Source organism: Hypanus sabinus, chromosome 19 (genome assembly GCF_030144855.1).
Source record: "Hypanus sabinus isolate sHypSab1 chromosome 19, sHypSab1.hap1, whole genome shotgun sequence".
NCBI lineage: Eukaryota > Metazoa > Chordata > Chondrichthyes > Myliobatiformes > Dasyatidae > Hypanus > Hypanus sabinus.
Genome location: NC_082724.1, coordinates 69,273,047 through 69,288,717, shown reverse-complemented (window position 1 = coordinate 69,288,717; position 15,671 = coordinate 69,273,047).

The following is a 15,671-nucleotide window of genomic DNA, read 5'->3' as shown; positions in this document are numbered from 1 at the left end:
TCTGAAGGTGCCTGTGAAGGGTGGAAATGTACATAATTCACAACCGCCGATATTGAGTTGGGGTTTCACTTAAAGAGGCTGGTCCTCCTTGATAATGTAATTACGTGTACCTCAGCAATGGAACATTACAGAGAAGCTATTACATTAGCAGTGAAACCTTACAGCGTGTTACATACGTGAGGGGATCTTAGCATGCTTTGAGTTCAGTTTTTTTACTTGTGAAAACCTACAGACTAATCATGAACCTATCAACCTCCACCTTAAATACAGCCAATGACCTGGCCTCCACAGCCACCTGTGGTAAGAAATTTCACAGATTTATCATTTTCTGTCTAAAGATATTCTTCCTCATGTCTGTTCTAAATGGATATCACTCTATTCTGAGGCTGTTCCCTCTGGTCCTAGACTCCCCCACTATAGCAAACATTTTCTCCACATCCACTCTATCTCCTCCTTTCAACATTCTATGTTTCTATGTTCCTTGAATCCTTGAAATATATCCAAGTTACACTGTTGTTGAATCTAACAGCACTCTGGGAACATCACCTTGTTTATATCACTGTACTTGATAATTTTGAGCTCATCTGTGGAAACAGCTTAATTTCTACCTTTAATATCTTGCTTTTTTTATTTTGAGGAGGGTCTGTCGAAGATCCTGACCGAGAGCTACACTGGAACTTCGGTTCTTTGTGGCAATGGGACTCACTGACCAGCCATTTTTCATATCCCAAAGATGCAGCCTAGAAGACAGGCGTGCCTTCAGGGTTCCAAGGCTTTACAGCCCTGGGGATGAGCCAATTCTATGGCAGTGCTGCCAACTGAAGCATTGTGGGAGAAAGTGGAACATTGGGAACAGCAGATTAACTCTGTAGTCTTGCGAACTCTCTCTCTCTCTCTCTCTCTCTCTCTCTCAGTGGGGGAGAATTTGTTGTTGATTCTCAAGTCAGAGTACTCAGAAAAATAGCAGCATGGTAGACTTTAACACAAGTTGTTTGCCTTTGCTGGTCTCCACTCTCACTGTGAAAGGGTGACACCTCTCTGTCCCTTTATTAGGGAGCGAGAGAGCCTGGGATATGTTGAATTGTTGGGTTAGTATTTGTTGTACTGCAGATCATGGTCTTTCTTCAGGACTTTGCTTTGGGTGTTCTTGCTTGGTGAGTGGAGGGTGCTGATGCTATTTTTGCTGAAGTAAATTGGAGGGGAGGGGTCATGGCTGCTGCTGCTCGTGTGTGGGAGGAGTGAGTAGGGGTCTCTGGAGTTCTAATGTTTTTACTGCCACTCCTCTGTTTTTGTGGATGTCTGCAGAGAACAAGAATTTCAGGTTGCATATTGTATACATTCTCTGATACTAAATGGAACTATTGAAGTATTGAACATCTCCACAACAACGGACCATAGCAGTACAAGTGAATGACTTAACAAATCCTCTCAAAGGTATTGGGGATGGGTACTAAATACTAACACCCATATCCCATAAACAAACAAATAATCCAGTCAAGATGGCACCTACGTATATTGCTCCTACGATTGACATCTTCTGGATAGATCCTGAAGCCATATATTTCACATCTTTTATGTCTTCTATGTTTATTTTTTGTCTTGAATGTGATTCTGGAACTGCTGGAGCCTGTGATTTGCAGTTTGGAGATTGTTTGGGTGTTTCAGCGCTCTTCAGTCTGCGAGAGGATTCTGGGAGACAGAGGCAGCTTGTGCAAACCTTGGCGAGAATGCTGCAGGACAGCTGTGGGATGTGAGCCAATGTTCAACTCCTTTTCGCCAATTAGAGCTTTCATTATTCACTGATTAAAGCGACAAGGGAGATTTAAACATTGAGGCAAATACAGAAGGTGAGCACTGGCTGCCTGCCTTTTTATCGCTGGGGGATTGTTCTGCTGCTGGACAGGGGCAGCTGCCTTTCTATCACTGGTGGGATCGCTCCACTATGGAGAGGGGAGATTGCCTTGTTATTGCTGGGGAGTCATCTCTCTGGGGATCCCAGAGAGTGGGATCGCTCTGCTGCCGGAGAGGGAAAGGCCTGCCACTGTGCCAGGAGAATGTTACCCAGGTTTTCTGCATTTTGGTTATGGACTTGGACTGTAGCGTATTTTTAGTCTTGTAGTTTTTTTATATTCTTTGTTTTTTTCTGCAATCATCTTCGTTTTTTTGTGTGCAGGTGAGAGGGATGGGGGTGTCAATATGCCTGTTCTGTTCTCCTTCATTTTTTTGTGCAGGGAGGAGGGATTTGGGTGTTCAGGATTGTGCTTCTGTTCTTTTCTTTCTTGGTTTCATGGCTATCTGGAGAAGAAGAATTTCAGAGTTGTGTACTTTGATAATACATGAACCTTTGAACATCCAGTGACTTCAATCCCACCTTCTTTTCTTTTCCACCATTTCTCCGTTCACTCACTCCAGCTATGGCAATTTATCTCAGATCCATGAACTTAACAGCCATCAGATGTACAATCTGGCTGCCCATGAGTGAAAACAGAATTTTTAAACCGGCTTTTCTATTTCCAGATTTCATGCATTTTATCTGCACACTACCATTTTTCATAAATATCTGGACCAGCATGACAATCCCCAATTCTTAAACTTTCTGTAAGTGATCTCTGAGATGAGATTCATGAAGTGATCTTTAAATCACCATTAAGAATTCATCAGTTTTCAAATTAAGTAACTAGGCTTACAGCAAAAAAACTGCAGATGCTAGACATCTGAAATAAAATAGCACTTTCTGGATTCTTCAAGCAGCCATTGTGGAGAAATAATTAACGTATGAGACTGGTAAGATAAATTCTCAGAACAGTGGAAAAAAAAGGATATTTGAGAATTTTGCCAGGATTTGAGGACCTGAGTTAGATGAAAAGGCTGAGTGGGCTAGGATTTTATTCCTTGGCATGTAGGAGACTGATCATTGACCTTAGGTGTCATGTGGTGATCTTTGATGATATGATGGACATTTACTTTCCTGTGTCCATGAGGCTCCAGCATAGCAGCATGACCTTTCTGATGGGTCAGAACTGTTATTGACAAAGTTAAACTTCTAAGCAATATTTATTGCTCAGATTCTTGTTGTAAACAAAGCAAACAATGAGATCTTGTAGGCCCATACTTAATCAAAGTAAGACAATATTGATTGGCCTTCAACAAACCAGACAACACTGACTAGGTTAGTTGCATCATTGTGACTGAGTTAAAAGAAGCTTGCAAACCAGACCGATTTTGTCACTTAGCACATCAAACATGGTCATAGGTAACATGGGTTAATCAAACTAGTAGCAAAACAGTATAAATGTTAGAAAGCATTAGGGATTGTTAGGATTGACAAGTAGAATGAAAGAAAGGGTGACAGGAAAGAAGAAATAGAATTCACTCCTCAACCTTCAGCTTCTGTGATGGATGATCTGTTCATCTGCAACTCTTTAGATGGTATGTTCCTTCAATTCATAAGAGTTATACCAGTGTTGGAGATCCTTTGTAGTTTGTAATTTTTGTTTTGTAATTTGGAAATCTTATAAATTGGAAATCCTCTGTGTGTTTTAATGGTGCGCTATGAACTATTGTCTAAACTTAAATATATATCAATAAAAATAAAATAAATTGTGTTTCAACTACTTCATTAAATGCGAGTATCTCCTCCTTGGTAGGGAGGCAGGAGCCCCCACTCAAATAGTGGGTATTGGCCGTCAGACCTCACTACAGAGACCAGAGAGGGAAGAAAGCTGGTCTTTGAAAAGTAGGTATATATACTATAACCTCTTTAAAGACAGTGTATCCATAGATACCTACACCAGATAGTGCTTAGATCTCCTTTTGACCTTAGGGCTTTGTGGACAGTGAACCCAGTATCATCAGGCAAACCAAATGCAGACAAACATACACTGCAGGGATCAATGTGTTATATTTCTACCTAAGCTTGCCTACTTTTACAAGGCCTATCCTTGGATGATGGAATTTTTGGCTTTGTGACCATGACTGCACACGATATGAAGAAAAGTATCATTGAGGAAGCAGAGAGGCTACAGAAGGACTTAGACAGATTAGGAGAAATGGCAAAGGAATTGCAGATGTAATACAGTATTGGAAAATGTATGGTCATGCACTTTGTAGAAGAAATAAAAGGATAGAATATTTTCTAAATGGAGAGAAAATTCAAAAATCTGAGTTGGAGAGGGTCTTGGGAGGCCTTGAGCAGGATTTGCAGCCGATTAATTTGCAAATTGAGTCTGTGATGAGGAAGGCAAATGGACTGTTCGCATGCATTTTGAGAGGACTAAAATATAAAAAAATGATGTAATGATAAGCTTTATAAGGCACTGTGAGACCTCACTTGGTGTATTCTGGGTAATTTTGGCCCCTTATCAAAGAAAGAATGTTCTGACATTGGAGAGGGTTCATGAAAATGATTCCAGGATTGAAAGGCTTATCATTTGAGGAGTTCTTGATGGCTCTGGGCCTACGCTCACTGTAATTCAGAAGAGTGAAGGGGGATGTCATTGAAACCTACTGAATGTTGTGTTATATGTGATGAGCAAACCATGGGGAGATGGGGTCCAGAGTTGACCCCCCTCTGAACTTTGCTGCTAACGAGAGAGAGAGAGAGAGAGAGAGAGAGAGAGAGAGAGAGAGAGAGAGAGAGAGAGAGAGAGAGAGAGAGAGAGAGAGAGAGAGAGAGACCATGCTGCACATGCTGATAATGAGAGTGAGAAACAAGGATGTATAGTTATGGCTTCTTCGCTAATTGGTGACTTTACTTCCAAGGACTTTGCCTGTTTGTGTGAATGCTTGCTGACACAGCAGAGTGATGCCAGGTGCCTGCTGAGACAGGAGGGAGTGGCCCAGTTTGATAGACATGGATGGCTGGTACCCCGGCAGGGGAGATAAAAGACGAGTCTGCTGAGACACAGGCAGACACGTCACTAGACACTGAAAGAGTGTTGTGCACCCACAGGAAGGTGGGGGTTTGGAGGATCGATTCGGGGGAATCGGTCAGAGGCTCACAGTGTGTGAAGGCAGGCCGGTGGGGGCTTGTGTGTGTGTCCACCCCCGCCTGGGTGATGAGCCCACCACTGAAGAACGGTCTGGCCTGGTACAGAAGGGTCATAATCTGTGACCCCAATGGTACAATGGAACAAGAAGATGACAGAAGGTTTGCCTGCTGCAGCTACTCATCTCTCGCTCTCTCTCTCCAACGTCACTACAGCAACTACCTCAACCCAAACTGAACTGAACTGAACTCTACATTATCTTAAGACTATTCATCCCATTATCTATGTATCAATTTTATTTTGTTGTTATTAATAATGATAATAAAAAGATGGAAAAAGGAAAAAAAAGACTATTCATTTACCCCTAGACTTTGATAGAGCATGGTTTTGGTTTATATTTCCACACTTCTGTATATATCATTGCTAACCTGTTTTATATGTATATTTGCATTTTTGACTCTGTATTACTTAGTTTACTAATAAACACTTTTAGTTACAGTACTACCAGTCTCCAACGTATCATTCCATTTCTGCTGGTTTGGTAACCCGGTCACGGGGTATGTGACAGTTGAAATGCTTTGACAGAGTGGATCTGGATAGGATGCTTCCAATGGTGAGGGAGTCTAAGACAAGAGGACACAGCCTCGGAATAGAGTGATGTCCATTTCAAATGGAGATGAGAAGGTGAATGTGTGGAATTTGTTGCCACAGGCCACTGTGGAGGTGAAGTCATTGGGTATAATTAAGGCAAGGTTGATAAATTCTCGATTAGTTGGGGCACAAAAGGATATGGAGAGAAGGCAGGAAATTGGAGCTGAGAGGGAAAATGGATCAGCAATGATGAAATGGTGGAGCAGACATGATGGGCCAAGTAGCTTAACTTTGCTTCTATATCTATGGTCTTTTGGTTTTATGTCTCCATTCACATCTTGACTTCTGACCAGCTCCAATAGATGGCAGACAAAACCCAATGAGCTGTGGAACTGAAATTCCAGGCTGGTGTTCAATTGAAACATATTCAGAGGAACTGGAGAGGATTCAAAACCGTGAGTGAAGGTGCCCAGGAAATTTTCCCAAGCACAAATTGAGACAGAAACCCAGCTAATAGCTATGTGCAACTCAATGCGCACTAATGGTTTCCAGGGCTTTGGGCTGTTTGCCACTCAGTTAATGGCACTGAACCAAAACTCAGTGCTAGCTATATTAAAAAGCTTTGTTTAATTAGCTAGCGTCAACTGCAGCTGGAAGATAACAAGAAACAAACCGTATAAGTAAAAGAATTGCATGAGATATAAAGAAATACTTTCCATTAACAAAGTACCACTTATGGTGAGGAAGAGTGCACATTTTCCAGCCTGCCCTGTAATATTTCAAGTGTCTCTATACCAGAGTGAGCTCTGGAAAAGCTTCCAGAAGCACAAAATAATCTATCTGCCACTAGAACTGCTTCATTCCTCACTGCTTTTGATTCAAAATGATTTGCATGCATCCTCTCTCCCATTCATTTGGTGATAGAAAAGGCGTTTCAGAAGGGCAACATCATGATAATCATTGGGGATTTTAACATGAAAGTGGATTGGGAAAACCAGGCCAATACTGGACCTCAAGAGAGAGAAATTGTAGAATGTTTGAGGGGTGGCTTTTTAGAACAGCTTGTTGTTGAGCCCACTGGGGGATCAGCTGTGCTGGATTGGGTGTTGTGCAATGATCCAGGGGTGATAAGAGAACTTAAGGTTAAGGAACCTTTGGGGAACAGTGATCACAATATGACCGAGTTCACTTTGAAATTTGAGGAGAAACTAAATTCCAATGTGTTGGTATTTCAGTGGAATAAAGGAAATTACAATGGTATGAGAGGGGAACTAGCCAAAGTTGACTGGAAAGGGACACTAGCAGGAAGGCTGGAGTATCTGTGAAAAATGAGGAAAGAGCAAAACAGATATATTCTAAATAAGAAGAAATTTTCAAATGGAAGAAGGACACAACCGTGGCTGACAAGTGAAGTCCAAGTCAAAGTAAAAGCAAAAGAGAAGGCATACAAGGAAGCCAAAGCTAGTGGAAAGATCGGGGATTGGGAAACTTTTAAAAACCTGCAGAATATAGCTAGTAACATCATTAGGATGAAAAAGATGAATATTGAAAGAAAACTGGCAATGAATATCAAAGAAGATACTAAAAGATTTTTAAAGTGTATAAAGAGAATTGAGGGTAGAGATAGGACAATTGAAAATGATGCTGGAAATATTGTAATGAGAAATGCAGGGATGGCAGAGGAACTGAACGTGTATTTTGCATCAGTCTTCACAGTGGAAGACATCTGCTGTATACTGGATATTCAGGAGTGTCGGAAATGAGGTACGTACCATGAAAATTACGACTGAGAAGGTGCTCAGAAAGCTTAATGGTCTGAGGGTGGATAAATCTCCTGGGCCTGATGGAATACACCCTTAGGTTCTGAAGGAAGTAGCTGGAGAGACTGCAGAGGTATTAACAATGATCTTTCAAGAATCAATAGATCCTGGCATTGTACCGAATGACTGGAATATTGCAAATGTTACTCTGCCATTTAAGAAGGGTGGGGTCTCCTCTCGGCAGCCCATGGAGTAAGATACATGTTGGCGCTACTCCTTCCTTTTCAACTTACTTTCCACTGCTAGTTTTGTTTAAACTTTGAATATTTATTACTTTTAGTGAAGGATTTATGATTTAATTATGATGGCTGGAACCCGAACTGTAATTGAATTAAGAGGTGGCGAAATTGCTTCTGAAACTGAACAAACAAAAGAGGCAGAAGAAGTCTCTACTTCTGAAAGAATGTTTTCTTTGATGCAAGATATTAACACTAGAATCGGAATGGTGGACACTAAGATTTATAAACTGATGAATGCTAATGAAAAGCTTGAAAAAACCATCTCTGCTGTCCAGGAATCTTTGAGGAATCTGGAATTTCAATATCAGACACTTAAAAAGGACACTAATAGAATCGGAAGAGAACAGGAGACAATGCATCAAGTGATTAAAGAACAAGAATTAAGGATTTCTACTATGGAAAAGAAAATTGTTAAGGTTTCTTCAGAATTATTAAGAATTAAGAAGAAAGTGATTGATCTGGAAAGCAGAAGTCGTAAGATGAATTTACACATACTGGGATTGTTTGAAAACATGGAAACAGGTGAGCCACTGAAGTTTTTTGTGCATATGCTATACTCACTATTTAGTGAGATACTCAAAGCTCCTCCGTTGATAGACAGAGCTCACCAGATCCCCCGCCCGAAGCCTTCGGTGGAGATGAAACCTTGTCTAGTGATTCTATGTCTGCATTATTTTGCTGCTAAAGAAGCAATTCTTCAAGATGCTAGGAAGCAGGAAAAGCTAAATTATAATGGAGTAGAGATTTGTATAATTGAAGATTTTGCCTGAGGTTTACGCAGAAAGAATTAAATATCGGGAAGTGATGGCTGAACTTTATAAAGAGAACTGTCGTCCCTCTTTGCGTTATCCAGCTCGTTTGATAATCTCTCTGTCTAATGCTCGCCCAAAGCGGCTTGACTCCCCAGAAGAGGCTTGGAAATTTATAAAGAAGTTTAAGCCTGTCTTGCAAGCAACTCCACCACTTAATCCTTAGCTGAGAGTCGTTTGTAGCTGCATCTTTGAAAGTTCAATCTATCTTCTATGTCTGCCCAGACATTGTTTTGGATGTGTTTTTTTCTTTAGGATTTGTAAGAGTTTAACACCAGTTGTAACATATTATTTGGCTGGACCTATCTGTTTTGAATATATGATCAATTTTTATTAAATGAATTTAAGATGGCCGCTGTTAACTACGTTCTAACCTCTGTTAGACATAATATCAAAATATTTGGAATTTGTTTATTTCTTTACGTATTTGTTGTTGTGTCTTTAGTCAGTGGTGTCAGCGTATAACTTCTTTTAAAAAAGATTCTGCCTATTGGAGACAAAGGGTTTAGGGAGTTTAGTTTAGCATGCTGTCCGCCTATTGGATGGTTTTTGGGCTTTGGGGGGAGAGGAGTGGAGCTATTAGTTTAGCCTTTTTCAACTGGGTAGTTCTGAGAGGTTTTCCTGTCAATCATGTTGTTTATTCCTCTGATCAAATCCATAATTTGTTCTTCCCTGTGTGTTTGGTCTGTGTCGGTGCACTAACTTATTTTATAAAATCTTAAATTAAAGCCTTATTATGGATGTTAATAAAATTAATATAATTTCTTGGAATCTGAATGGCTTGAACCAACCTGTTAAGCGTTGAAAGATCTTTAAGAAATTAAAAACACTCCAAGCTGATATGATTTTTGCGCAAGAGACCCATATCCATAGGGAGGATGAAAACTGTTTGTTTTTTAATTCTGAAGGGGCACTCAGTTTCATTCTTCATCAGTTACTAAAATTAGAGGGTGTGGTGAACTATGTGCCTGTCTGGACACGCCCCCTACTGACTGCTCCTGTGGCTCCTCCCACAGGCCCCTGTATAAAGGCGATCTGAGGCCTGACGCTCGGCCTCAGTCTCCAGGACATAGTATGATAGACACTCACTCCTGGTTCCTTCTTCCAGTCAATAAAAGCCGATATCTCGCCTTACGTCTCAGTGTGAGTTATTGATGGTGCATCAGAGGAGCATCTGTTTTTATTAATTTTAAAATCCCTTTTGTACATTTGAATAGTGTCACTGATTCAATTGGAAGATACTTAATTGTTACTGGTTTGTCATGGTTTGTCAAAAGGTGCCTTTGGTGTGTGTGTATGCACCTAATGTAGAGAGCACTGAATTTTTTAAGAGGTTATTCTCTGTGTTGCCAAATTTAAATGAATATGAGTTGATCATGGGTGGTGACTTTAACTGTTGTCTCAATCCTTTGATTGATAGGTCATCAACCAATCCGTGGCTCCCTAATAAGGCTGCAACCTATATTAATTCCTTTTTATTAGAATACAGCTTGGTTGATATTTGGAGATTTCTCCATCCTAAAGATAAGGATTTTTCTTTTTATTCCACATGTACATCATAAATATTCAAGAATTGATTTTTTTTGTTGGATACGCGATTGGTGCCTTTTGTTGCTGACTGTGCATATGACGCTATTGCGTTGTTGGATCATGCACCCAGGAAACTAATACAGAAGTTCCCTGATAATATACAGAATGCATCTCAGTGGAAATTTAATACTACACTGCTGCATGATTTAGCATTTGTAAGTTTTATTAAAGAGCAAATTTCTTTATGTTTTGAATTAAACAACTGAGGGTATGTCAAATTTGGTTATTTGGGATGCGATTAAATCTTTTCTTAGGGAACAGATAATTTCATATTCAATAGCTTTAAGAAAGAAAACTAAAATGAAGTTTTTAGTGATTACTAACAGGATTAAAGAAATAGATAAAGTTTATTCAGTAGCATCTACTGAAGATTTATATAAGGAAAAGGTGGAACTTCAAACACAGCATGATCTGCTTTTGACTTTTCCCATTGAGCAGCAACTTTTGAAATCTAAAAGTCAATTTTATATACATAGAGATAAGTCGGGTAAATTGTTGGCTGGTCAACTTAAAGCAACTATGGCTTGAAGGCAGACTTTGAAGATATGAAGAACTGATAGAACTGAAACATCAGATTGTCAGGAAATTAATAAGGTATTTTTGGATTTTTACTCCAACTTTTATAAATCTGATATTCCAGACAACACCACTTCTAGGAATAGATGCCTGCAAAGATTGAATATACCCAAAATTTCTATTCAAGATAGGAATACATTAGATGCGCCTATTAAACAAGAGGAAATAGCAAGGGCTACATCCTCTTTTCAATCAGATAAAGCTCCAGGACCAGATGGATTGACGGTCGAATTTTTTAAGGCATTTACTGAAGTACTTACACCTCATTTATGCCAAATTTTCACTGATTCTATATCTTCTGGGACCCTCCAGAAAACTTTCTATGAGGCATCAATTTCATTAATTCCCAAAAAAGAAAAAAATTTATCTGAATATGCCTCTTACAGACCAATTTCTTTATTAAATGTGGATTCAAAAATTCTTTCTAAGATTTTGGCTAACAGCCTGGAGAATCTTGTACCTGAAATTATTTCTAATGATCAAACTGGATTTATTAAGAATAGATATTCATATTTTAATATTTGGAGATTATTGAACATTATTCATTCCTCTCCATCTAAAGAATTTGAATGTGTTGTTTCCCTTGTTGCAGAAAAAGCCTTTGATAGGGTAGAATGGTCCTATTTATTCGAGGGTTTAGAAAGATTTAATTTTGGTCCAGGTTTTATTTCCTGGATTAAGCTGACCTATCAAGCTCCTGTGGTGGCAGTTATAAAAATCTCAAAAATCAAAAATCAAAAATCTCCTTATTTTAGGCTATACAGAGCTACCTGGCAGGGTTGTCCTCTTAGTTCACTGTTATTCAACCTGGCTTTAGAACCTCTTGCTCTTCAGGACTCCAACAAGGTTCAAGGTATTAAGGGAGGAGATAAAGTGCATCAGGTTTTATTGTATGCAGATGACTTGTTAGTTTATATTTTAGATCCTAAGAAATCTATTCCTGCTACGTTACCTATATTTTCTGAATTTAGTAGTTTTTCTGGATATAAATTAAATTTGCAGAAAAGTGAGTTGTTTCCTATTAATAACTACTTGAATCAATATGATCAAATTCCTTTTAGTATTGCTAAAAATAACTTTACTTATCTTGGTATTAAAATTACCAAAAATCATAAGGACCTGTATAAATATAACTTTCTTCCATTAATTGAATACATGCAACAAATACTTTCTAAATAGTCTCCAATAACATTATCATTAATTGGTTGAATTAATGCTATTAAAATGATGGTGTTACCGAAGTTCTTATATGTATTCCAAGCAATCTCTTCATTTGTTCCTAAACTGGTTTTTTTTTTGATAGAATAGACTCTAAAATTCTATCTTACATTTGGAATAATAAAAATCCTAGATTGAGAAATTTATTGCAGAAATTAAAAAGTATGGTGGTATGGCTTTGCCAAATGTTAGCATGTATTACTGGGCAATTAATATTCGATATATTTATTTTTGGATTCATTACACAGACATGCATGACTATCCTTTATGGGTGGATTTGGAGAAAAACGGTGAAGGAGTATTCTTTGGCCTCTTTACTCTTCTTTTTTTGCTTTCTAAGATTGGTAGTCGAGCCCTCAATTCCATTATTAAACATACATTAAGAATTTGGTTTCAGTTTTGTAGATATTTTGAGTTTAATAACTTCGTTCTTTCTAGTGAAATCCATCTTAATTATTTTTTAAATGATCAATTTTTGATCAGACCTTTTTAATTTGGAAAACCAAAGGAATAATAACTTTTTAGACTTGTTTATGGGGAATTGTTTAACATCTTTCACTCAGTTAGTGGACAAATATAACTTATCTAATGCACACTTTTTTTAGATATTTACAAATTAGGAAGTTTCTACATAGTTTAGAACCATAGAACAGTACAGCACAGAAACAGGCCTTTTGGCCCTTCTTCAGTGTGCCGAACCATTTTTCTGCCCGTCCCACTGACCTGTATCTGGATCATATCCCTCCATATCCCTTTCATCCATGTTTTTCTTAAAAGTTAAAAGTGAGCCCGCATTTACCACTTCATCTGGCAGCTCATTCCACACTCCCACCACTCTCTGTGTGAAGAAGCACCCCCCTCCATGTTCCTTTTAAACTGCTCCCCCTTCACCCTTAACTGATGTCTTCTGGTCTTTTCTCCCCTGGCTCCAGTGGAAAAAGCCAGCTTGCATTCATTCTATCTATATCCATCATAATTTTATATACCTCTATCAAATCTCCCCTGATTTGTCTATGCTCCAGGGAATAAAGTCCTAACCTATTTAACCTTTCTCTGTAACTCAGTTTCTCAAATCCTTGCAACATCCTTGTAAACCTTCTCTGCACTCTTTCAACCTTATTAACATTCTTCCTGTAATTTGGTGAGCAAAACTGCACATAATACTCCAAATTTGGCCTCACCAATGCCTTATACAACCTCACCATAACATTCCGACTCTTATACTCAATACTGTGATTTATAAACGCCAATGTACCAAAAGCTCTCTTTACAACCCTATTTACCTGTGACACCACTTTTAGGGAATTATGTATCTATATTCCCAGATCTCTCTGTTCTACTGCACTCCTCAGTGCCCTACCATTTACCTTGTATGTTCTACCTTTGTTTGTCCTTCCAAAGTGCAATACCTCACACTTGTCTGCTTTAAACTCCATCTGCCATTTGTCAGCCCACTTTTCTAGCTGGTCCAAATCCCTCTGCAAGCTTTGAAAACCTTCCTCACTGTCCACTACACCTCCAATCTCAGACCATAAGTCAAAGGAGCACAAGTCAGCCATTCAGCCCATTGAGTCTGCTCCGTCATTTCATCATCTGATCCATTCTCCCATTTAGTCCCACTCCCCCTGCCTTCTCACCATAACCTTTGATGCACTAGCTACTCAGATACCTATCAATCTGTGCCTTAAATACACCCAATGACTTGGCCTCCACCTCTGCCCGTGGCAACAAATCCAGCAGGTTCACCACCTTCTGGCTAAAAAAATTTCTTTGCATCTCTGTTCTGAATGGGTGCCCTTCAATCCTTAAGTCATGCCCTCTCATATTAGACTCCCCCACCATGGGAAACAACTTTACCACATCCACTCTGTCCATGCCTTTCAACATTTGAAATGTTTCTATGCGGTTCCCATTTCATTCTTCTAAACTCCAAGGAGTACAGTCCAAGAGCGGTCTAACATTCCTCATATGTTAACTCTCTCATTCCCAGAATTATTCTAGTGAATCTTCTCTGAACCTTCTCCAACGTCAGTTCATCCTTTCTTAAATAAGGAGCCCACAACTGCACACAGTACTCAAGTGAGGTCTCAACATCACATCCCTGCTCCTATACTCTATTCCTCTAGAAATGAGTGCCAACATTGCATTCACCTTCTTCACCACCGACTCAACCTGGAGGTTAACCTTAAGGGTATCCTGCATGAGGACTCCCAAGTCCCGTTGCATCTCAGAACTTTGAATTCTCTCCCCATTTAAATAAAAGTCTGTCTGTTTATTTCTTCTACCAAAGTGCTTGACCGTACACTTTCCAACATTGTATTTCATTTACCACTTCATTGCCATTCTCCCAATCTATCCAAGTCTCTCTGCAGACTCTTTGTTTCCTCAGCACTACCGACCCCTCCACCTATCTTTGTATCATCAGCAAACTTAGCCACAAAGCCATCTATTCCATAATCCAAATCGTTGATCTACAACATATAAAGAAGCGGCCCCAACACGGACCCCTGTGGAACACCACTGGTAACTGGCAGCCAACCAGAATGGGATCCCTTTATTCCCACTCTCTGTTTCCTGCCAATTAGCCAATGCTCTATTCATGTATTTAACTTTCCCGTAATTCCATGGGCTCTTATCTTGTTTAACAGCCTCATGTGCGGCACCTTGTCAAAGGCCTTCTGAAAATCCAAATACACAACATCCACTGCATCTCCCTTGCCTAGCCTACTTGTAATTTCCTCAAAAAATTGCACTAGGTTTGTCAGGCAGGATTTTCCTTGAAGGAAACCATGCTGAGTTCTGCCTATCTTGTCATTTGCCTCCAGGTACTCCGTAACCTCATCCTTGACAATCGACTCCAACAACTTCCCAACCACTGATTTCAAACAAACAGGTCTATAATTTCCTCCTTTTTGCTTCCTTAGCCCCCTTCTTAAATAGTGGAGTGACATTTGCAATCTTCAATTCCTCCGGAACCAGGCCAGAATCTATTGACTTCTGAAAGATCATTGCTAATGCCTCCGCAATCTCCACTGCTGCTTCCTTCAGAACACGAGGTTGCATTCCATCTGGTCCGGGAGATTTATCTACTCTTAGACTATCGTGCTTCCTGAGTACTTTCTCTGTCATAATTGTCACTGCACGTATTTCTCCTCCCTGACACTCCTGAGTGTCCGGTATACTGCTAATGTCTTCCTCAGTGAAGACTGATGCAAAATACTCATTCAGTTCCTCCACCATCTCCTTATCTCCCAATTCAATTTCTCCAGCATCATTTTCTATTGGTCTTATATCTACTCTCACTTGACTTTTACTCTTTATATACTTGAAAAAGCTTTTAGCATCCTCTTTGATATTATTTGCTATCTTCCTTTCATAGTTCATCTTTTCCCTCTTAATGACCTTCTTAGTTTCCTTTTGTAAGCTTTTAAAAACTTCCCAATCCCCCATCTTCCCACTAATTTTTGCTTCCTTGTATGCCCTCCCCTTTGCTTTTACTTTGGCTTTGACTTCTCTTGTCAGCCACGGTTGCATCCTTTTTCCATTTGAAAATTTCTTCTTTTTTGGAATATATCGGTCTTGCACCTTCCTTACTTCTCACATAAACTCCAGCCAATGCTGCTCTGCCGTCCTTCCCACTAGTGTCCCTTTCCAGTCAACCTTGGCCAGTTCCTCTCTCATGCCACTGTAATTTCCTTTACTCCAATGAAATTCCGACACATCGGATTTCGGCTTCTCTTTCTCAAATTTCACAGTGAACTTAATCATGTTATAATCACTGTCCCGTAAGGGTTTCTTCACTTCAATCTCTCTAATCACCTCTGGTTCATTACACAATAC